General features: G+C 48.2%; 1 pseudogene; it reads left to right on the top strand.

The window, feature by feature from the left end:
• Window positions 1-22,850, top strand: part of LOC138467410 (zinc finger protein 79-like) — a 33,796-nt pseudogene that overhangs the window by 3,272 nt on the left and 7,674 nt on the right.

The following is a 22,850-nucleotide window of genomic DNA, read 5'->3' as shown; positions in this document are numbered from 1 at the left end:
AGGGTGGACAGGATGTCCTGAGTTTTAGTAGTAAAATGAGAGGCCAAGGACGTGCAGAGGGTCTGGGAGGGAACAGGAGAGGTAGAGAATGCAGCAGGATTGACCAGCTCCTTGCAGATTTTGAAAAGTTCAGCTGAGTTGTTAGATGCGCAGAGATGCAGGCTTGTATGTAGGCTTTCTTCTTAGAGAGGACATAGAGTCTGTACTGCTTTTGAAGCAGGCGGCAGGCCAGTTTGTCAGGGGGTGCCCCGAGGCCCTTCACTTCCTCTCCATCACCCTACACTTGCGTTTAAGTGCGGCAGGGTCGGAATCATACCAACAGTTGCACTTGGATCGGGTTTCAAGTTGATCTTCATGACAGGGGCAAAGACATCCAGAGTGTTCGATTTAGAGAGATGAAGGTTAGAGAGGGCAGTGTCAGGGTGTGAGTCAGCCAAAGGTGCAGGAGGAGGAGAGCAAGTAGCAACGAAAGCCTCAACTGACACACGCCTCATGGGTCGGATGACTGAGAATGTTGGTGGCAGTGCTGGTTATGACCAAGACGTGGGAGAACCTAGGGGTAAACAGAAATTCCACATTGCTTACTGCCGAGCCTCGAGAGGGGGAGTTGAGAGATACAATGAAACAATTGTGGGCATCTTGAAGAGGGTATCTGCTGAATGGTGTCATACAGGTTGGAGGCATATGCACATTTGAATCTGCGGAACGCTTTTTTGTGTGACACCTTGATTGGGGGAGGGGAGACTCCCCGAGTTGAGAGTGACTGTCCAATAAAATGTGACAAAACACAATAAAAATATTTTAAATCTACTTTGTGGTAATTTACTTCATGGAAATGACTTCTAGTTTTACTTCAATTTTTATTTATGGGGGGGTCCCCCCTCAGCCCGACTTCTACCTTTAATACCACCCTTAACCCAAACCCCTCCCCACCACCTTTCATCCCTTAACCCCCAAATATATAAATAACTAGCAAACGTACCCATTCTCCAGATGGGTTGTGTAGACAGACATGATAACAAACGTGTTCATTGTTGAAAAGGAATGATCCTGTCGGTGGCGGTTCCACCTTACCCTGGTGTGGGGCAGTTTGTTGTGTTGCATTGCGGTGCAAATATCTCTGAAATCGTGCATCATAGGACCTTGAAATGTGGTTGTCGAGGTTGTTCCTCTTGTCGGGACCAACATTTTCTCTTCCCTTCCCAGTGAGCATGGTTTACGGCTTTGTTGGCAGACACCATCTCGCAAAAGTCCTCTGTAAAAGTAATTTCCCCTAATGCAGCAAACATTTTGAAACTGCTAAAATGCTACCTGCCTTCACCTTCACCTCCCAGGTCCATTCGCTTCTCATGCATTTTGTGTTTCCCGTCCCGGTGCACATGGTTTACGGCTTCGTCAGTAGGCCAGAAACCTAAAAACAAATTTGTCATTTTGCTGAAATCCAGTGGTCCAAATGTCATTTAGCCAGTAATGTCTGGATGGTCCGAACAGGTATCTATGCAAAATGTGGTGCAAATCGGTGAAACAGTGTGGAATTGCCTAATGAACAGTACTTCACTAAAGCACAAACCCACAAACAAATATTGGCTTTGGCTGAAACCCTGGGAAAAGGGTGGGGTGTTAAATGCCATGTAGTCGGTAATGTCCAGAGGGTCCTAATAGTTATCTATGTAGAATTTGGTGCAGATTGGTGAAACAGCGTGGAATTGTATAAGGAACAACGCTTCGTGCCACAAACCCACACACAACTTTTGACTTTTATATATATATATAGATTTTGAAGTAATTTGAAGATATTTCCGTGAAGTAAATGATGAGCGTTATGCTATGCAGGTTAGAAATAAGGTGCTAAATCCCACCCACTTTTTTCACATGGGTGCACCGTGGACTACAACAATGGCACCGAGGGTGTTTGCATGTTCCAGTTTGTGTTTGGGGGTGTATTTCTAAATGCCCCAAAAGTAAGTCCTTGATTTATGGGGGGTTAATTTTCCTAATAACAGTCCCTGGCGTTCTAGGGCTTTTATCTGCAACGCGGGTTAGCCGCTGTGAATGGTAGTTTGGGCGCGATGTTGCTGCCATGCACGTAGTGGTGGAAACTGAGACTTCTCTCTCTCCGCTCCTCTGCTGGAAGTACATTTTTGTGGAGGGGGAGATAGCTCAAGGGCAACACATGTGTCTTGGAAGCAAGACGACGCAGTGCAACACAGGTTTGAATCCCACTCTCATGCTTAGAAGCCCTCGCTGGTATTAAGCGTGTTATAAATTAACAAAAAAATGAACAATACAAAAATCAAGTAGTGGTCTGTACTGAAACATGCTGGCACCAAATGGTGGGACAAGAACATGGGCCCCCTCAACTTGCCACCGCCCCTATCAGAGAAAGGGGTGGCTCTGGATCTGTCCCTGTTAGGACGTGAGAGGGGTGCCTCTCCGATCTTGGCAAGGCTAGGGTACTGGCCTTGCTATACCGGCCATGTCCCAAGTTCATTTTTATTTTAAAGTGCACACTTACAGTTCACATGCATGTTCGTTCTCCTGATGAGCAAGCACAGCCCATGCACTAATTCAATGCCAGGCTGAGGCACATCCAGTGCGCAGCCACCATCTTCATGACCTCGCAAAAGAGATTGTGTTATGAACAGAGCATTTATCTGTGAAAGGATTTTCCTAACTGAAAGACCCTAAACTGCACCAGTTACCCAGTAAATCTCTGTCCACTTCACATCATTACAGAATAAAACTTCCTTTTAAAGATGTGTTTACATACATGATGTTCAATACCTTGACATGCAGAAAAGGTGTATGTTCTGTTGCTTATGATATGGCATTTATAATGCGCCTAGACACAAGTGTTTCAAGGGGCGACGAGGCAAGGGAGAGGGAACAGAGGGAAGACAGAGACAACAATCCTACTAGGCCAGGTGACATTGAGATTGCACAAGTGAAGGTGAGGGGGAAAAGTGCAGGGGTGGTCGGGAGGGGGCAGTGCAGGACATAGGGTAACAGTAAAAATATATAATAAAAACAAATATATAATAAAGACAATGAATAATAAATAAAAGTGTGGCCAGCTGGTGGCAAGTGCAGGGGGTAAGTGCAGACATCAGATGTCCAGTGCTAGTAGGGGTGGTAGGGATACATAAATAGTTCCTAAGTGCATGGGTTGCCAGGGGGTAGTGCAGGTGTACAACTGGTGCAGAGGAGACCTGGGCCCGAGACCAGAGGGTAGCCAGGTGACCAGTGCAGTTTCAGTCAGGAGTTCTGCGGGAGGGAGAGGAGGAGAGAAAGCAGTGGCCCTCTTCCTGCTCCTACCTGCAAGGCAAAAAACCTTGGGGTCATCTTCGACTCCACACTCTCCTTCTCTCCTCACATATCCGACGTCTCTAAGAAGCCACACTACCAGCTACACCTCCTCAGGGGTATCCTTCCTTTCCTCTCCTTCCCCCAGAAGCTCACTGTCTCCAGAGCCCTGGTTCTCTCGAAGCTGGACTACTGTAACAGCCTCTATCTAAATCTGCCGCCTCTACTCTCCGCCCTTTGCAACTCATCCAGAACAGGACTGCGAGACTTGTCCTTGGCCTCAAGCCCAGGGACCGTATCTCTCCAGGACTGAAATCACTGCACTGGCTCCCAGTGACTGCGAGGATCAAGTTCAAAACCCTCTGCATTTTCCATAAGGCCGTCTGGGGCCTTGGGCCTAAATACCTTCAACTCTCTCTTCCTAAAAATCTTCCTTCTCGCTCATCCGCCTCCAACTCCCTCAGGGTCAGCTGCTTCTCCAAACAACGAGTTGGGGGAAGATCTCTCTCCGCTGCAGGGGCCTCCCTCTGGAACAGCCTTCCTGCCTCCCTGAAACTTGAGGAGAACCATCTCCGGTCCGGAAGCACCTCAAAACCTTCCTCTTTGCCTCCGCTTTCTCTCCCCCTCTCCCCTGCTAATACTACTGAAACTGCACTGAATCTGCAACTGGGCCACTCACCGTTCTCGGTCCTTGGCCCAGCCACTCTCCCCTGCACTGCCTCCATGGCAACCCCTGCACTGCGGGACTGTGTCTGTATCCCTACAGCCCCCCTTCCCAGCACTTGTCTGCACTTACATCGCACTTGCCACCAGCTGGCCCTTGTTATTTATCCTGTTTGCTGTATGCTAATAACATTGTACTGCACTTTCCCCTCTCACTTTCCCCCTTGCACTTTTCCCTTTCCCTCTCCCCTTTGCACTTGCGCGATCTGAATGACACCTGGCCTAGTAGGATCGTTGTCTGTCTCCCCTTGTCCCCCCCTGCCTCGTCGCGCCTTGAAACACTTGTGTATCGGCGCGTTACAAATGCCATATCATATCATATCATATAATGTCAAAGAGGAAGGTCTTGAGGTGCTTCCGGCCCCAGAGATGGTTCTCCTCAAGTTCCAGGTAGCAGGGAGGCTGTTCCAGAGGGAGGCCCCAGCAGAAGAGAGAGATCTACCATCAACTTGTTGCTTGGAGTAGTGACTGACCCTGAGGGAGTTGAAGGCGGATGAGCAAATAGCTCGGGAAGGAAGATACTTAGGAAAAGAGAGTTGAAGGTATTGAGGTCCCCAGGCCCCAGAAGGCCTTGTGGACAATGCAGAGGGGGAAATCACATGATGTATAGAAACGAGGTAGACGTTTATGGCACAAAATTGTCATACCTGACTTTATGACACAGCTTCTTTTAGTGAGTATCTTAAAGAGATGATTGTACGGTGGTGTTAAATGGGGGATGTTTCAGGCTTACATTATTTTGCATTCTGGGACTTGTAGTGGAAAAGTGGAAAATAACCTAGACCTGGATTATTGTTGCACTCGCCCTCCCTCAGTCTCATATCACTATATTGGACAGAAAACGGGCCCGTTATTAGCTCCCTCCCCATTCCCATTGAGCCCTATGGGGGCTCCAATGGGAATGTGGATGGGTATTTTGAATTAGGAATTACAGGGTCCTCCAAGGTTGGAATGGCCCGGTAATTCCTCATTCAAGGAACCCGGACCCGGACCAAGGCCCTCATTCCGAGGTTGGTGCTAGTCATGGCGCTAATAGCACCATGACTACAACCAAACTCGTAATGAGGCCCCATGTCTTTTTCCAATCAGTGTAGAATTGGATTGCATTGACACATCATGTAAGCATGGGATTTTAGGGATTTCAAAGTGAACTTCTGTCAGAAGCAGGACACAGAAATAGGAAGTGTTCGACTTGCGTTTTTTGTTGCTGGCGGTTCACCAGCGGACAATGGCCCAGATGTGGGCAGGACCAGAGGAGGGTAGAAGAGAGGAGAGTGACTCATCTGGGAGCCAAGGACCAAAGGAGCAGTGGACCAGAGGAGTCTTTCAGACCGGACTAGGACTACCTGCTGCCTATTTCATGAGGAACACCCTACTTTACTCCTGAGCATTGCTTTTACCTTAGAGTGACTGAAACTAGGTGATTACTGACGACTACAAGTGTATTGAGTGTAAGGTCCGTTTATGGCTTTACCAAAGTATTAGTGTTATATATTAATACAAATATTTACGGTAACAACATAAATCACTATCTAAGTGTCACCTGTCGCAGGTGCATTGACGTCCTGTACTATGCATGCAGGACATTGGGCCTCATTCCGAGTAGGGTGGTAAGGGATACCGGGCACCGTTAAGGAGACCGGTGCCGGTAATCCCTTACCGCCCTACTACGAGGTCCCTTAACGGGTCCCTCCTTTAATGCCTGGTCTGACCAGGCGTTATGGACGGGAGCAGTTAAGGAACTTCAGAGCTAATAACGGTACCGCAATTTGCGGTAGGTACCGTTATAAGCTCCTTCCCCTTTTCCATTGAGCCCTATGGGGGCTCAAATGGGAATGGGGAATGGCTTTTTCAGGGGGGACTTACCGGTCCCGCAAAGGTCGGACTACACCGGTAAGTCCCCATTGAACCAAGTCGGAGTTGGTACCGGTATGGGAGGTAGTCATGGCGCAAATAGCGCCATGACTACCACCATACTCAGAATGAGGCCCATTGTCATTTCTTAGCTGCTGACACTGTTTAGAGCCATACTCAGTTCTAATATAATGGCAATCTTGAGCTTACCTTTTGGGGACGGGAAGCCATTATACTGGCACCCGGCAATGGGGACGGACCGGCTCCGCCAGGGAGGAATGCCCCTGTACATCCCCATTACCGGGTGCAGGTCACGAGTTTGGCGGCAGCCGTGCCCGTTTTACCGGCACGGCTACCGCCAAACTCGTAATGTGGCCCATTGTCTAGTCAAGCTCACATGCAACAAAAGCACATAAGGATTGCAACCCCCCTTCATGCCCCCCTTCCCATACATGGCAACAATTCCAAAGCACCTGGGAGGGAGATTTCGTCAAAGAAATCTGGAGGCAAACATTTTTCTATAGGAATGCATTGAGGCAGGAATTACTATTGGCAGGAGAACGTGAAAAATAGCAACATTTCTCACTTAAAAATCGGGAGTCTCCCTCCTAAAGCGGGAGGGTTAGCATGTATGCCTTCCACACCCCAGCCCTGTAACCTCAGCAGCCCTGGAACCTCAGCAGCCCTGGAACCTCAGCACTGGTGCAGTGAGCGGAGGCTTAGTAGATGTACAGTCCCTCTGATCTCATTGGCTGGAGCGCTCTGGTTTCGGGTGGTGGGAGGGGGTCGACCTGAGGGGGGTCCTGACCAGCAGAGTCTGTAAAGGAGACAGACACCCCAGAAATGCGGAATAGTTCCTGCCAAGGGCTCCCCTGAAGGCACAAAGGAAGGGGCTCCAGGAAGCAGAAACAGCTGTGGAGGGGCGGAAATGGGGAGTAACCAGGAGCCCCAAATGAGAAGTGAAATAATGAGGAATAACCGGGGGCACCGCTCCTTGCTCCCAGCAGAATCTTGGACTGGATGGGGAAATGGGGAATTACCTTCACAATTTAGAGACCTTTAAATCTGACTATGGAATTATTCCCAATTTCCCACTCAGGCCTGACAGCCTGCCCCAGGGAGCCCTTCTCAGCTGTCACCCACCCTGGAGTGAATGAATTTACCCACTGAGCCACTTACCTGCCGCTCATGTCACTGGGCTGTCACCCGTCCAAAACAAGATTCTCCCTTTTTTCACCCGCCCCGGGGAATTAAAAGGTTGAGCGGTATGGCAACATGCCTACCAAGTTTGGCCTTCAATTTATAGAGCGCTTCATGTCTTGGTGTAGACGTCTAAGCACTTCAGGCAGGCACAATTAGTACTACCCAAGGACACTGGTACTCATTTTATCGGGCTCGGAAGGATGAAGGGCTGAGGTGACCCAGGGTGGGATTTGAACTCTAGTTTCCTAGTCCACCGCTCTCTCAATGGAGCTGTCCTCCAGCCTCTTGCTTGCCACATAATACCGGTTCTATTGCACTCATTTCAGGCATCAGGACCATGTTTCATCCTGTCCAGGGGGGCAGCACTGTCACCCCCTAACCCCAAACCCCATACAAGTCTCTGTACCCTTGCCTCTCCAGCACAGGAGCCACAGCATAGCAGGCCCCACTGGGGACCCATAAATAACCCCCTACCAGTAGCTGTACCCTTACCTCTCCAGCACAGGAGCCACTGCATAGCACATCCCACTGGGGACTCATAAATAACCTCCTACAAGTCTCTGTACCCTTACCTCTCCAGCACAGGAGCCACAGCATAGCAGGCCCCACTGGGGACCCATAAATAACCCCCTACCAGTAGCTGTACCCTTACCTCTCCAGCACAGGAGCCACTGCATAGCACATCCCACTGAGGACTCATAAATAACCTCCTACACGTCTCTGTACCCTTACCTCTCCAGCACAGGAGCCACTGCATAGCAGGCCCCACTGGGGACTCCTATATAACCCCCTACCAGTAGCTGTACCCTTACCTCTCCAGCACAGGAGCCAGTGTATAGCAGGTCCCACTAGGTACTCATAAATAACCTCCTACAAGTCTCTGTACCCTTACCTCTCCATCACAGGACCCACTGCCAGCAAGTCCCACTGGTGACTCATAAATAACCTCCTACAAGTCTCTGTACCCTTACCTCTCCAGCACAGGAGCCACAGCATAGCAGGCCCCACTGGGGACCCATAAATAACCCCCTACCAGTAGCTGTACCCTTACCTCTCCAGCACAGGAGCCACTGCATAGCACATCCCACTGAGGACTCATAAATAACCTCCTACAAGTCTCTGTACCCTTACCTCTCCAGCACAGGAGCCACAGCATAGCAAGCCCCACTGGGGACCCATAAATAAACCCCTACCAGTAGCTGTACCCTTACCTCTCCAGCACAGGAGCCACTGCATAGCACATCCCACTGAGGACTCATAAATAACCTCCTACAAGTCTCTGTACCCTTACCTCTCCAGCACAGGAGCCACAGCATAGCAGGCCCCACTGGGGACTCCTATATAACCCCCTACCAGTAGCTGTACCCTTACCTCTCCAGCACAGGAGCCAGTGTATAGCAGGTCCCACTAGGTACTCATAAATAACCTCCTACAAGTCTCTGTACCCTTACCTCTCCATCACAGGACCCACTGCCAGCAAGTCCCACTGGTGACTCATAAATAACCTCCTACAAGTCTCTGTACCCTTACCTCTCCAGCGCAGGAGCCACAGCATAGCAGGCCCCACTGGGGACCCATAAATAACCCCCTACCAGTAGCTGTACCCTTACCTCTCCAGCACAGGAGCCACTGCATAGCACATCCCACTGGGGACTCATAAATAACCTCCTACAAGTCTCTGTACCCTTACCTCTCCAGCACAGGAGCCACAGCATAGCAGGCCCCACTGGGGACCCATAAATAACCCCCTACCAGTAGCTGTACCCTTACCTCTCCAGCACAGGAGCCACTGCATAGCACATCCCACTGAGGACTCATAAATAACCTCCTACACGTCTCTGTACCCTTACCTCTCCAGCACAGGAGCCACTGCATAGCAGGCCCCACTGGGGACTCCTATATAACCCCCTACCAGTAGCTGTACCCTTACCTCTCCAGCACAGGAGGCAGTGCATAGCAGGTCCCACTAGGTACTCATAAATAACCCCCTACAAGTCTCTGTACCCTTACCTCTCCATCACAGGACCCACTGCCAGCAAGTCCCACTGGTGACTCATAAATAACCTCCTACAAGTCTCTGTACCCTTACCTCTCCAGCACAGGAGCCACTGCATAGCAGGCCCCACTGGGGACTCCTATATAACCCCCTACCAGTAGCTGTACCCTTACCTCTCCAGCACAGGAGCCAGTGTATAGCAGGTCCCACTAGGTACTCATAAATAACCTCCTACAAGTCTCTGTACCCTTACCTCTCCAGCACAGCAGCCACTGCATAGCAGGCCCCACTGGGGACCCATAAATAACCCCCTACCAGTAGCTGTACCCTTACCTCTCCAGCACAGGAGCCACTGCATAGCAGGCCCCACTGGGGACTCCTATATAACCCCCTACCAGTAGCTGTACCCTTACCTCTCCAGCACAGGAGCCAGTGTATAGCAGGTCCCACTAGGTACTCATAAATAACCTCCTACAAGTCTCTGTACCCTTACCTCTCCAGCACAGGAGCCACTGCATAGCAGGCCCCACTGGGGACTCCTATATAACCCCCTACCAGTAGCTGTACCCTTACCTCTCCAGCACAGGAGCCAGTGTATAGCAGGTCCCACTAGGTACTCATAAATAACCTCCTACAAGTCTCTGTACCCTTACCTCTCCAGCACAGCAGCCACTGCATAGCACATCCCACTGAGGACTCATAAATAACCTCCTACACGTCTCTGTTCCCTTACCTCTCCAGCACAGGAGCCACTGCATAGCAGGCCCCACTGGGGACTCCTATATAACCCCCTACCAGTAGCTGTACCCTTACCTCTCCAGCACAGGAGCCAGTGTATAGCAGGTCCCACTAGGTACTCATAAATAACCTCCTACAAGTCTCTGTACCCTTACCTCTCCATCACAGGACCCACTGCCAGCAGGTCCCACTGGTGACTCATAAATAACCCCCTACAAGTCTCTGTACCCTTACCTCTCCAGCACAGCAGCCACTGCATAGCAGTTCCCATTGGGGACTCATACATAATTATCACTCTTGTTTTGGCAGAACTATCGAAGGGATGGCCATTTAGACGTGACAGGCTGCAAAGTGGGAATTGTTATTTTGAAAGCAAACACAATGCAGGAACTAGATACCCAAATGCAAGACAAAGTACAGATCACAAAAGAAGTTTTGTACTGTTTTCCTTTTTTTCATGTGTTTTTTATTTGACACACAAACAAGATGTGGCCTTTCTTCAAAGGTCATTAGAAAGTGCTTATCATAGATGCACACCATACTCAATGGTCTTTTCACAATATTCATCATTTTAACTCCAATCTTAGATTTAGTATTGAGGCAACAAGACTGGGATTTGAAAAGTTTGTAGATAGGTACTGTGCATTTGCATCGAAACATTTCTTTAGGAAAATACAATTAGGAAGGCCGGGGTCCATGTGATCTGGGCATCGCTAAGAGAAAGAACCAGCTGGATGCTGTCCTCCGGCTCTGTACCTCGTGAAGACCAAAGAGAACATAAAGCGCTAGCCAGATCTAATCATAACTGTGGCTATGTGCTTACAAGTAAAATGAAAATTCAACTAACTGGCGTTTTATAAATATATTGCTTAGGACAAGTGACTTCAGGTTTCTACGACGCGCTTTTAGATCGGCTAAATCGGACTCGGCGATATGTGGCATTACTGAGACTTCCTGGGCCACTCATTTTGCAAAGGCATTTTGGGCAAGAGCTGATCTTCAAACTTGTTTGTCTGGCGTTACCAAGACGACACAATGGTTTGCCATTATGTGAAGGAGTATAATATTACTGCCATAATATTGAAGTCTAAATCATCAAGGGCCATTGGGCCAGATGGTCTTTGTAACGCAGTACTTGAGAATGATCCTCAATATCGGGCGGAATTGTTAAGAATGTTTTTCCTGCGCATGTGAGACACTAGCTGCTTTCCTACCACATGGCTGGAGTCCATTCTAGTTCCATTCAATGAGAAAGGGTCACGTTCGGACCGAAATAACTATAGATTACTGGCGATGTTAGACAGCAGCTGCTCTCTTCCCGGTCCAACACTAATTCCATTCTAAATATTACACAGATACCCTTCGCAATCCTGGATCCAATCTTTATATGTGTTTTGTGGATTATAGCTCTGCTTTTGGCCCTGTTGACTGTGAAAGATTGTGGAATAAGTTGAGTGACTGGGGTCTCTATACTTCTGCTTTGTATTTCATTACGTTGCTGCATAGTGGCACAGTAGTAAAGGTGAGTGGGTGACTGGGGTCTCTATACTTCTGCTTTGTATTTCATTAAGTTGCTGCATAGTGACACAGTAGTAATGGTGAGTGGGTGACTGGGGTCTCTATACTTCTGCTTTGTATTTCATTAAGTTGCTGCATAGTGACACAGTAGTAAGGGTGAGTGGGTGACTGGGGTCTCTATACTTCTGCTTTGTATTTCATTAAGTTGCTGCATAGTGACACAGTAGTAAAGGTGAGTGGGTGACTGGGGTCTCTATACTTCTGCTTTATATTTCATTAAGTTGCTGCATAGTGACACAGTAGTAATGGTGAGTGGGTGACTGGGGTCTCTATACTTCTGCTTTGTATTTCATTAAGTTGCTGCATAGTGGCACAGTAGTAAGGGTGAGTGGGTGACTGGGGTCTCTATACTTCTGCTTTGTATTTCATGAAGTTGCTGCATAGTGACACAATAGCAAGGGTGAGTGAGGTCTCTATACTTCTGCTTTGTATTTCATTAAGTTGCTGCATAGTGACACAGTAGTAAAGGTGAGTGGGTGACTGGGGTCTCTATACTTCTGCTTTGTATTTCATTAAGTTGCTGCATAGTGACACAGTAGTAATGGTGAGTGGGTGACTGGGGTCTCTATACTTCTGCTTTGTATTTCATTAAGTTGCTGCATAGTGACACAGTAGTAAAGGTGAGTGGGTGACTGGGGTCTCTATACTTCTGCTTTGTATTTCATTAAGTTGCTGCATAGTGACACAGTAGCAAGGGTGAGAGGGTGACTGAGGTCTCTATACTTCTGCTTTGTATTTCATTAAGTTGCTGCATAGTGACACAGTAGTAAGGGTGAGTGGGTGACTGGGGTCTCTATACTTCTGCTTTGTATTTCATTAAGTTGCTGCATAGTGACACAGTAGTAAAGGTGAGTGGGTGACTGGGGTCTCTATACTTCTGCTTTATATTTCATTAAGTTGCTGCATAGTGACACAGTAGTAATGGTGAGTGGGTGACTGGGGTCTCTATACTTCTGCTTTGTATTTCATTAAGATGCTGCATAGTGACACAGTAGTAAGGGTGAGTGGGTGACTGGGGTCTCTATACTTCTGCTTTGTATTTCATTAAGTTGCTGCATAGTGACACAGTAGTAAGGGTGAGTGGGTGACTGGGGTCTGGATACTTCTGCTTTGTATTTCATTAAGTTGCTGCATAGTGACACGGCAGTAAGGGTGAGTGGGTGACTGGGGTCTCTATACTTCTGCTTTGTATTTCATTAAGTTGCTGCATAGTGGCACAGTAGTAAAGGTGAGTGGGTGACTGGGGTCTCTATACTTCTGCTTTGTATTTCATTAAGTTGCTGCATAGTGACACAGTAGTAAGGGTGAGTGGGTGACTGGGGTCTGGATACTTCTGCTTTGTATTTCATGAAGTTGCTGCATAGTGGCACAGTAGTAAAGGTGAGTGGGTGACTGGGGTCTCTATACTTCTGCTTTGTATTTCATTAAGTTGCTGCATAGTGACACAGTAGCAAGGGTGAGAGGGTGACTGAGGTCTCTATACTTCTGCTTTGTATTTCATTAAGTTGCTGCATAGTGGCACAGTAGTAAAGGTGAGTGGGTGACTGGGGTCTCTATACTTCTGCTTTGTATTTCATTAAGTTGCTGCATAGTGACACAGTAGTAAGGGTGAGTGGGTGACTGGGGTCTGGATACTTCTGCTTTGTATTTCATTAAGTTGCTGCATAGTGGCACAGTAGTAAAGGTGAGTGGGCGACTGGGGTCTCTATACTTCTGCTTTGTATTTCATTAAGTTGCTGCATAGTGACACAGTAGCAAGGGTGAGAGGGTGACTGAGGTCTCTATACTTCTGCTTTGTATTTCATTACGTTGCTGCATAGTGGCACAGTAGTAAAGGTGAGTGGGTGACTGGGGTCTCTATACTTCTGCTTTATATTTCATTAAGTTGCTGCATAGTGACACAGTAGTAATGGTGAGTGGGTGACTGGGGTCTCTATACTTCTGCTTTGTATTTCATTAAGTTGCTGCATAGTGGCACAGTAGTAAAGGTGAGTGGGTGACTGGGGTCTGGATACTTCTGCTTTGTATTTCATGAAGTTGCTGCATAGTGGCACAGTATTAAAGGTTAGTGGGTGACTGGGGTCTCTATACTTCTGCTTTGTATTTCATTAAGTTGCTGCATAGTGACTCAGTAGTAAGGATGAGTGGGTGACTGGGGTCTGGATACTTCTGCTTTGTATTTCATTAAGTTGCTGCATAGTGGCACAGTAATAAAGGTGAGTGGGTGACTGGGGTCTGGATACTTCTGCTTTGTATTTCATGAAGTTGCTGCATAGTGGCACAGTATTAAAGGTGAGTGGGTGACTGGGGTCTCTATACTTCTGCTTTGTATTTCATTAAGTTGCTGCATAGTGACACAGTAGTAAGGGTGAGTGGGTGACTGGGGTCTCTATACTTCTGCTTTGTATTTCATTAAGTTGCTGCATAGTGACACAGTAGGAAGGGTGAGTGGGTGACTGGGGTCTCTATACTTCTGCTTTGTATTTCATTAAGTTGCTGCATAGTGACACAGTAGTAAGGTTGAGTGGGTGACTGGGGTCTCTATACTTCTGCTTTGTATTTCATTAAGTTGCTGCATAGTGACACAGTAGTAAGGGTGAGTGGGTGACTGGGGTCTCTATACTTCTGCTTTGTATTTAATTAAGTTGCTGCATAGTGACACAGTAGTAAGGTTGAGTGGGTGACTGGGGTCTCTATACTTCTGCTTTGTATTTCATTAAGTTGCTGCATAGTGGCACAGTAGTAAAGGTGAGTGGGTGACTGAGGTCTCTATACTTCTGCTTTGTATATCACTAAGTCGCTGCATAGTGGCACAGTAGTAAAGTTGAGTGGGTGACTGGGGCCTCTATACTTCTGCTTTGTATTTCATTAAGTCGCTGCATAGTGACACAGTAGTAAAGGTGAGTGAGTGACTGGGGTCTAGATCAAAATCTATGACGTTTTTTGCCCGACCTGTTAATGAAATCAAATTGAGGACTTACCAGCTCATAGAGAAGTTGCGTGGATGGTTCTCCCATTTTCCTGTAATATTATTTGGTGATTTAGAGTAAACTTTTCTGGCTATTGGAGTATATCTAGTCAGGGTTTAGGGTGAATCAGATCTCTTGAAAACCATTTCCTAGCTAATTCTCTCCTGATTAGTACTGAACCCTATGTAGGCGAGGGTGTGTGTGTGTGTGTGCTCTTTACGTTACAGCCTTTAGTGTACCTGCGGGCCAAAAAGTGTTCAGTAATCACGGACATGTTACCCTTTGGTATGGCAGCAGGGAAAACCCGCAGAGATGAGTGAATTTCACGGTGGGACAATTCAATGATAGAACCAGGGAAATCCCCCATTGTCCTATGTTTAGAAAACATTATCCATTATAAAAATATAAACCCCAAAGCCGCCAACCCAAAGTAAATCCTTTTCCTTCTTGGCACTGTATTTATTCTTCCTATTGCTAACATATTGATTTTGTGTCAGGCATGAGTGGTTTACGGAACAGCATTAAAAACTGCTCCAACTGCAACTACTTGTACCAAAAAGAATACGTTTTTCTTTTTTTACATTTGTCTTTTTGCATTTGAAGTTTTTTAACTATACCATTAAGTCAATGCTTATTTGTTAACTTACGAATACGCAGGCAGGATTTTCCAGCTGTAGCAAGGTAGTGTTTTGAAACTTGTCTCTGCACATATTTAGCTGATCCTCCAGGAATCTAAGGCGGCTGCAGAATTGGTCTTTCATGGCGGTCACTCGTTGATCGCCTTGAATGAAAGAGTGACTAGTGGAAGTGTTATAATGCACATTTTGAGCCATGAGCTTGCTGCTCGGTCACAGGTCATCGCTTTGAAAATCGGCCTCGACCTGCATTATTTTGGAACACATGGCATGGGCATCATGACCCCTCGCTGTGACAAAGTTTTTTTGACAACTCTTTCTCCATTAAAGGGAGAAAAGTAACTCATGTGCGGTCTGAAAACCCATGTCGTGTTTCTTTTGTCAAAATGTCATAGCCAACACAGACACACCGAAAGGTTGCATAGTGCTCTAATCACTATAGCTTGTTTACCATCTGCCTGGTGTATTATAAAGGTCTTATTTCAGAGTCACAACTGACCATGTAATCCTAAAGGGACAGCGTTCAGTGGGCGCTGTTGATTTCTTTCTTGATTCTTGCAATACATGTTCATTTACCTTCTTAAAGATAGTGGCACATTAAAAAAAAATCTTGAAAATGACAAAGCTAAAATACATATTGGCACAAATATGGCCTAGACCACCACCTCACCACAGCCCCATCATTGCCGTGTTCCCCAGGTCTGAGTGCATTAGGACCCTTGTGATGCGAGTTCAGAGGGAGGAATGCTTTCATGGGTGGTGTCACAAATTGAGAATAGACCTAAGAAATATTTCACCCCCATTGCTCTGGATACTTCAAATTGAATGTAGAATATGTCCTGCCTGAGTCCAGTGCCATATGCAGAAGGCAGGTGAAGGATCAAGCGAAGCAACAACTCTAGTGCCAATGTGCAAATCTACACAGAGGACAGTGGGGGGGGGGGGGGGCAGTTTATTTACTAGCAGAAAGCACTGATAGGCCCAGTGTTCACAAAGTCTACAGCAGGGTCGGACTGGGGCGTAAAATTGTCTCTGGCACCAACTTAAAGTGGCCCACATTTGGAAATGGGAATTCATTCCTTTGGAATACTGTTTGAATAGTACACAGGGGGAGATTTTTGATAAAATGTAATGCAAATTGTACATTTAAAAGAATATGTATTCAGCAACAATGATCAGAGCTATTAGCCGCATAGTGAAGTCACTCATCAAACTGGCCCACTTTGGCCAAAAAAGTGCCCCACTTTGACCAAAAAAACTGGCCCACACAAGCATTTCGCGTTTTTGGTTCGGCCATGGGCCTATTACCCTAAAGGCCAGTCCACGCCTGGTCTACAGAGCTAACGTTGTTTGTGGACATGCATCATAGGGCATCCAGTTCATTCCCCCCTTTGAATTCTGGGATGTGTAGTTCCCCATCTTTCAAATTGCTGTGAAAATTACAAATCCCAGAATTCTAGGCTAAAACAGAACTGGATGGCTATCCGATCCAGGACCATGAGAAACTTAAGCTTCTTGAATGTAAACCTTGGGGAGAGTAATTCAAGATGCATGACTTCACTGGCTGTCCTTTATTTTTGAACAATTTGCACAGCCAGGGCAAGAGCTGTTCCAATGTGCGTTTGCTCAGTGCAGTAGGACCTTAATTTACTGAACTAATGGAACATGATGCCAGGCCAGGTTGAATGGATACATTTCTGCTCCTGCTGGCTGAGTGGTTGCTAAGCAAAGTGCTCCCGGCTTCTTTTTTTTATTTTATTTTTTTAAAATGTTATTACATTTAGTTTGTACAAACTTTTTGAAAAAAGGATTTCCATCTCACATTTACATAGTGTCAGAAAAGAAGAGTAGAAACAGAATACATCTCAATCATGTTGGCTTATGCAACAGTTTTGATGTCCTTTGTTGCTAGCCTTCCAGCTCCACTTTTCCAGTCCATATTATAGTTTGAGGATTCTGTTTCTTTCCATGTGTGGGTCATTCGGTTTTCTTTATTCACCCCTATTCAGTCTCTGCTTCCATGACACATATAAGCCTTTTTTCACTGCTGTGTTACCCAAGTTGATTCAGATTTTCATCACGATCTTCAGGTTTTGTAGAAAATTAGTCAACCGAAAAATGTCCTTTTCTCGCGGGTTGAAACATTTTCGCCACAACTCATCTCCGCACAAGGTAGAGTATTGTTTTACTTAATTTCCTAAATGCACAGATCTCATGTCTTTCAGGCTTTCGCAGTACAATACAAGATGTTTGAGCATCTCCTGCTGTTTGTTGCAGAAGCGACAACTTAGTAGTCCTGACACCTTCCGAGTTCTTATGGCATGGCTTACCCTTGTGTTAAATCGGTTAATTCTGAATTTCATATACATCACTCAATGTCTAGCACTCAGTGATTTCGTCAGATATTTTAACATTATGTTCCAATCTTTGGCTTCTATTGCGGCATCTTTCATTAGTTTATGCCGATTTCGTTCGTCAACTGTCAAGCACCAATCCAGCTCCCATAACTTTTGCTTGACGAAGTTCGAATTGGTTTCCAGGGTTTTTTGATCAGTGTCTAGCTCCACTAGCTTGTTTTCGCATCCGGTTGCCCATTTACACAGAACTGTTTCCGGCATTTTTTTGGCATTGTGGGGATGCGTGGATGTGGCTGTAGCTTTCTGCAAGGTCTCGGGGTCAGATGTGTAGTGGTAGTGGAGGATTGCAATGGATTGTGTTTTTAAAGATGGGCGCCGTGCTCTTTCCCATTCCGCCGCGATGACGCTACTTCCGGTTCCGCTTACTGGCGGTCACTGCTAATTACGGTGACCGCTAATTACGGTGACCGCTAATTACGGTCAGTGCTAGGATCGGTGGCCGGGATGGCGGTAGTGCACCTTACGCGGCATGCGATGCCGGTAGGTGCCGTTTGTTGGGCATTTCCACGCATCCACACAATGCCAAAAGTTGTCAAAAAAGCCTGAGATTGGCAACGGCAGGACCGCTTCAGCAGGGAGGAACTAACAATGTTGGCTGAAACGCTACAGGAAAAGGGGGTCATCGTCTTCTCCGCAGAAATGACAAGACCAGCCATAGCCCGCAAAAAGGCCATATGGGAACTCGTAGCACAACGGGTCAGCGCTGTAAGAACCACCGCACGCACCTCAAAACAGTTCCGCAAAAGGTGGGATGACCTCCGGCTCCGAGTAAGGAGCATACTGTCGGCCAACCGCAACATGGCCATGGCAACTGGCGGAGGAACAGACTCCCCAATTAAGATGCAGCCATGGGAGGAGATATGTGCCTCGACGATCGGCATGGAGAGCATTGAGGGGGTAGGTGGAATGGAGAGAGGAGCCCCGACATCAGGAGACACAGGTAGGTGCCTCTGATTTAGCCATGCGAAACCCCCTGATTTCCACTTAAATGTGCATCACAATGTTGCCCTATAGGGTTAACGCAACACATCAGCAGAAGACCTACACCCTGCACACATGCAGCATGCACACTCCACAGCAGGCACCCACATTCCTGCATGTTCAACCCACCCAAAAGGGAGACAACCTGTAAGTCACAGCCTACAAACTGCACCATCTATCCATCAAATTCATGGCAGTCATCACAATGCCTGCTCAATGTCTGCTGACCCATCAATAACACTTTCCCTCCTCTGCTCCACCACAGGCTCCCAATCGGACACCGGCAGGGACGAGAGTGGCACCACACCTGCCAAGAAGGCCAGGCCAGAGGCAAGAGCCCACCAACCCTCCACCTCTGCTGGACCCAAAGACCAACCACAGCAGCCAAAATTGCCTGTCGCAAAACAGCCCAGGGCAGCAATGATCCCGGAGGCAAGCAGCATGGCACCCCCCACAGGAGACACACAACAACGGCTGCCCACTGAGGGGAATGTGTCTGCGGGGAGCAGTACAATTGGGGAGACTGCTGCCATCGCAGCCTGCTCTGACAGCGATGTGGGGAATGAGGAGGATGACACAGAAGGTCCCCCCACTGCCCACCTTCATTCCCCCCACCTGTCCCTAAGTAGCCTGCACGGAGACGGCACACAGGGGCTATCCCCTGAAGAGTCATGGCCAGCCACTCCCAGCCCAGTGGGAGGAGGGGAGGAGGAGAGTAGCCCAATTACCCCGGCAATTGCAACATCCAATGCCCCAGATTTCCAACAGTCGCTGGACCAAATAATGACGGGGCAACAACAACTGTCCTCACTACTCACGCAGCATGTGGCTGATTGTGGAGGTGCCAGTGCACACATGCAAAGATGTGCTGAGACTGTCAAGGCAGCCATCCAATCCGCAAGCAAAGACATATGTGCGGAACTAGCCGCGGTGCGGAATGTGCTCGGTGAGCTTGTACAGACAATAAGGGACACGCGGCATACCGAGCAGCCCAGTACCTCCTCCACTGCAAGTTCTGCCACAACCAGCCCCGTCCGCAGGTCAGCCAGGAACCTGTGGAATACAGGCAGGGGGCCCGAGGGGCCGGGAGAGGGGGCTGCCAATAGTGGCCGCCCAGTGGACAAATGGAACATTACCCACTTCATCACGGGCACCGTCACACCTTTGCAGGGAATTCAGGGGGGAGGGGGGATTGGGTGTGTTGGGGAGTTCAGGGGGGGGGATTGGGTGTGTTGGGGAGTTCAGGGGGAGGGGGGAGGGGGATTGGGTGTGTTGGAGTTCAGGGGGGAGGGGGGAGGGGGATTGGGTGTGTTGTGGAGTTCAGATGGGAGGGGGAGGGGGGATTTGGTGTGTTGGGGAGTTCAGGGGAGAGGCGGGAGTGGGGATTGGGTGTGTCAAACCTATTCACATTCATAATACACTTTTTTCTTTTGCACAAATCAAATGTGTGGACATTGCTCATTTCGTATGTGTGCTTTATTGGTGTACAGTCCACAGTATGCATGTCCCAGACACACACAGTGCCCCAAGTGCCGTCTCCATGTTACACACACCAGCCGTGTGTGCTAGAAGCATTGGTCAATGATATTTTGACGCATTTCACGCCCCTCCTGTGCATCGCGGCCTCCATGAGGTGCTGCCCCATCCACACCCTCCTCATCCTCATCGTCAGGTGGTTGCAGTTCAGCGTCAGGGGGCAGGGCCACATTTCGTCTGACGCACATATTGTGTAGCATGACATATGCCATGACGATCTTTGCCACCTTCTAATGGCGGAACAGGAGTGCCCCACCAGACCTGCTGAGGCAGCGAAACCGTGCCTTCAATAGGCCAATTGCCTGCTCAATCACCACACGGGTACGTGCATGTGCACGGTTGAAGTCCTCCTCGTGCTGGTTCTGTGGGTTCCGGACTGCTGTAAGTAGCCACCTCTTCAGGGGATAGCCTGCATCACCTGTATGTGGGCGAGAATGTATGTGTCAGTCATGACATCAAACTCAAAACTTGACGTGCCACCATGGCTTGCATCTAACTGTTACTTCGGACCACTTTGACATGCACTAATTGATTCACACTATGCGACAGGAATATGCTCATGGCTCTTATGGACTGTTGTGCATGCCATCAACCAATGTATGCAGGGGGGTCATGTGCCTCCTTCGTGCGCAGTTATGGGGGACAGGCCTTTCGGTTGATGGTGTTTGGTGACGTGCATGTAGGTGCATTTTGTTGAAGTCATTGTGGTCTGAATTGGTTCAATGCACTTGCAGATGGTTGTGTTATGGTTGGGACACACCTTCATTCACATGGTAGGGCTGCATACATCAGGCCTTAGGTTTACTGGTGTCAGCTGAGGTTTGTGATGCATTAGGGTATGATCTGGCTCCGTTGTCTTTGCTACTCACAGCCAGGTGGAGTATGCATTGGTACGTCGTTCGCCTACCCACTTCGCAATTCCATGGTCATGACATTAGACTCACCGAGTAGCCCGGATCTTGGGCCTGCATGTCGCTCCATGTGGCATGCTATTGTGCAATTCCTCTGGACCCTTGAATCATGGGTTGCTACGGGGAATCGGGTACAACAATGTGTGAAGATCCTGTTGGAGTCACAGACCATTTTCACGTTGATTGAGTGAAATAGTTTACGGTTGTGGTACGGTGCCTCCATGGCATGTGGGACCACCAATTCCACATGGGTGCAGTCGATGGCACCAATGCAACCAGGTATGCTGGCTAGCGCATGGAAACCCACTTTGCTGTTTGCAATCTCCTGGGCAGTCCGTGGTAATGAGATGTGGTCGTCTGTGTGCTTGAGGAGGGCATCGAGCACTTCGATCAGTGTACGAGAGAATAATGGTTGTGAAATGCCACGCAAGTGCCCCACTGTGTGCTGGTAGGTGCCTGTGGCCAGGAAGTGGAGTACAGACACTACCTTCAGTAGGGGTGGGATGGCAGTTGGTGTTTCTATCATGCTGATGATGTCGTTGTGTGTCATGTCTACGATGGCGGTGATGGTGTCCCGGTCCAAACGGTACAGGGTGTGGATCTGCTCAGCGGTGAGGTTGAATGGACTGGCTCTGATGCGTGGGATTGTGGGCTGCCTGCGTGGTGCCACTGGCTGTGCTGGTGGGGCTTGCTGGCCCTGCCTTGCCCTCCTTCTCCTGCGTCTCCTCTGTGCAGCCTTTTGTTGTTGTTGTTGTTGTAGCACTTGCATTGCTATCAGGTCCTCCAGCCCCATCATTGCTAGTCCTATTGGTATCATTGTGGAGTGTGACTGGGTGTGGGAAGGGGTGGGGTGTGCTCTTTTTGTACTTCCTGAGTCTGTATTGCCTCCACCTGTGCTGATTCTGTGCACATGTGGCAGCTGGATTCACTGCACCTGGCCATTTACGGTTGGTTCGCGATGGCGTAATTAGCACCATGGCGGTAAGGTACTTAACGGGCTTAGTGATGGCGTTAGGTGCATAGCCACTTGGGTCGTGATCCGCGCAGCTTTGCGCCATGCCGGTATTTACGGCGTGGCGGGTCACGTGCGCGCGAACTTGTTGCAGTTAGCGGCAGCGTTAACTACGATGCCGCTAATGGCATCGTAGTTAACGGTCACGGGTCATGATCGGACCCAGCGGAAAACGATGCCGGTAATCATTTACCGCCATCGTTTTTCTCTTACCGCCAGGGTCGTAATGAGGGCCACTATGTAGCAACCAGGGGGCCCTGTCATGGCTACTGCCTGATTCCATGCTAGTTCTTTCCATTTCTGATGTGTGTTTCCTTCTCCTTCTGCATTGTGCATTCACGGCATTAGCTACTTCCATGTCAAAGTTGTGTATAGTGTAAGTATTGGGTTCTGATCTGCCCTGCAGCTCGTTAGAACAAATCCTTCGCTCCCTCTCTTTCTCTGTTCCAGCTTGCATGCTGCGCCTGCAAACCCTTTTACCTGCCACCACACATAGGCCGATGAATGCCTGGCCCTCAGGGTTTCCAGGGTCCACCACCACACAGAGGCCGATGAATGCCTGGCCCTCAGGGTTTCCAGGGTCCACCACCACACAGAGGCTGATGATACGATGGATGTCCTGTGAGATCTTCCATTTACAACCCTGAGGTTAGCATCACGCTGCATGCATTCGTCCCTGGCCCTCTGGGTTTCCAGGGACCCAGCCTAATATAAGTGAATGTGTTACAGTCAAAAGCAAGTATACATCACTCATTTCTACTCCTGTAACATTTAAAACTCATAAGGCTTTACTTATGTTATATTTAAATTTGACATTGTTATACTGTGCTTTTGCAACCCCCGGCACAAATGGGGCCATTTCGAATGAGGGGTGGGGGGTATATTTAGGCATAGGTAAAGGATAGCTTAGGATGGGTTGAGCAAGAACAATAATTGCACAGAAGCAATGAGGGGGGGGGCTTTGACTGTTGTTATGAATGTGTAGTTGTTTAAC

Source organism: Ambystoma mexicanum, chromosome 4q (assembly GCF_040938575.1).
Source record: "Ambystoma mexicanum isolate Mex_15411 chromosome 4q, UKY_AmexF1_1, whole genome shotgun sequence".
NCBI lineage: Eukaryota > Metazoa > Chordata > Amphibia > Caudata > Ambystomatidae > Ambystoma > Ambystoma mexicanum.
This window is presented reverse-complemented; position numbering and strand designations above follow the sequence as displayed.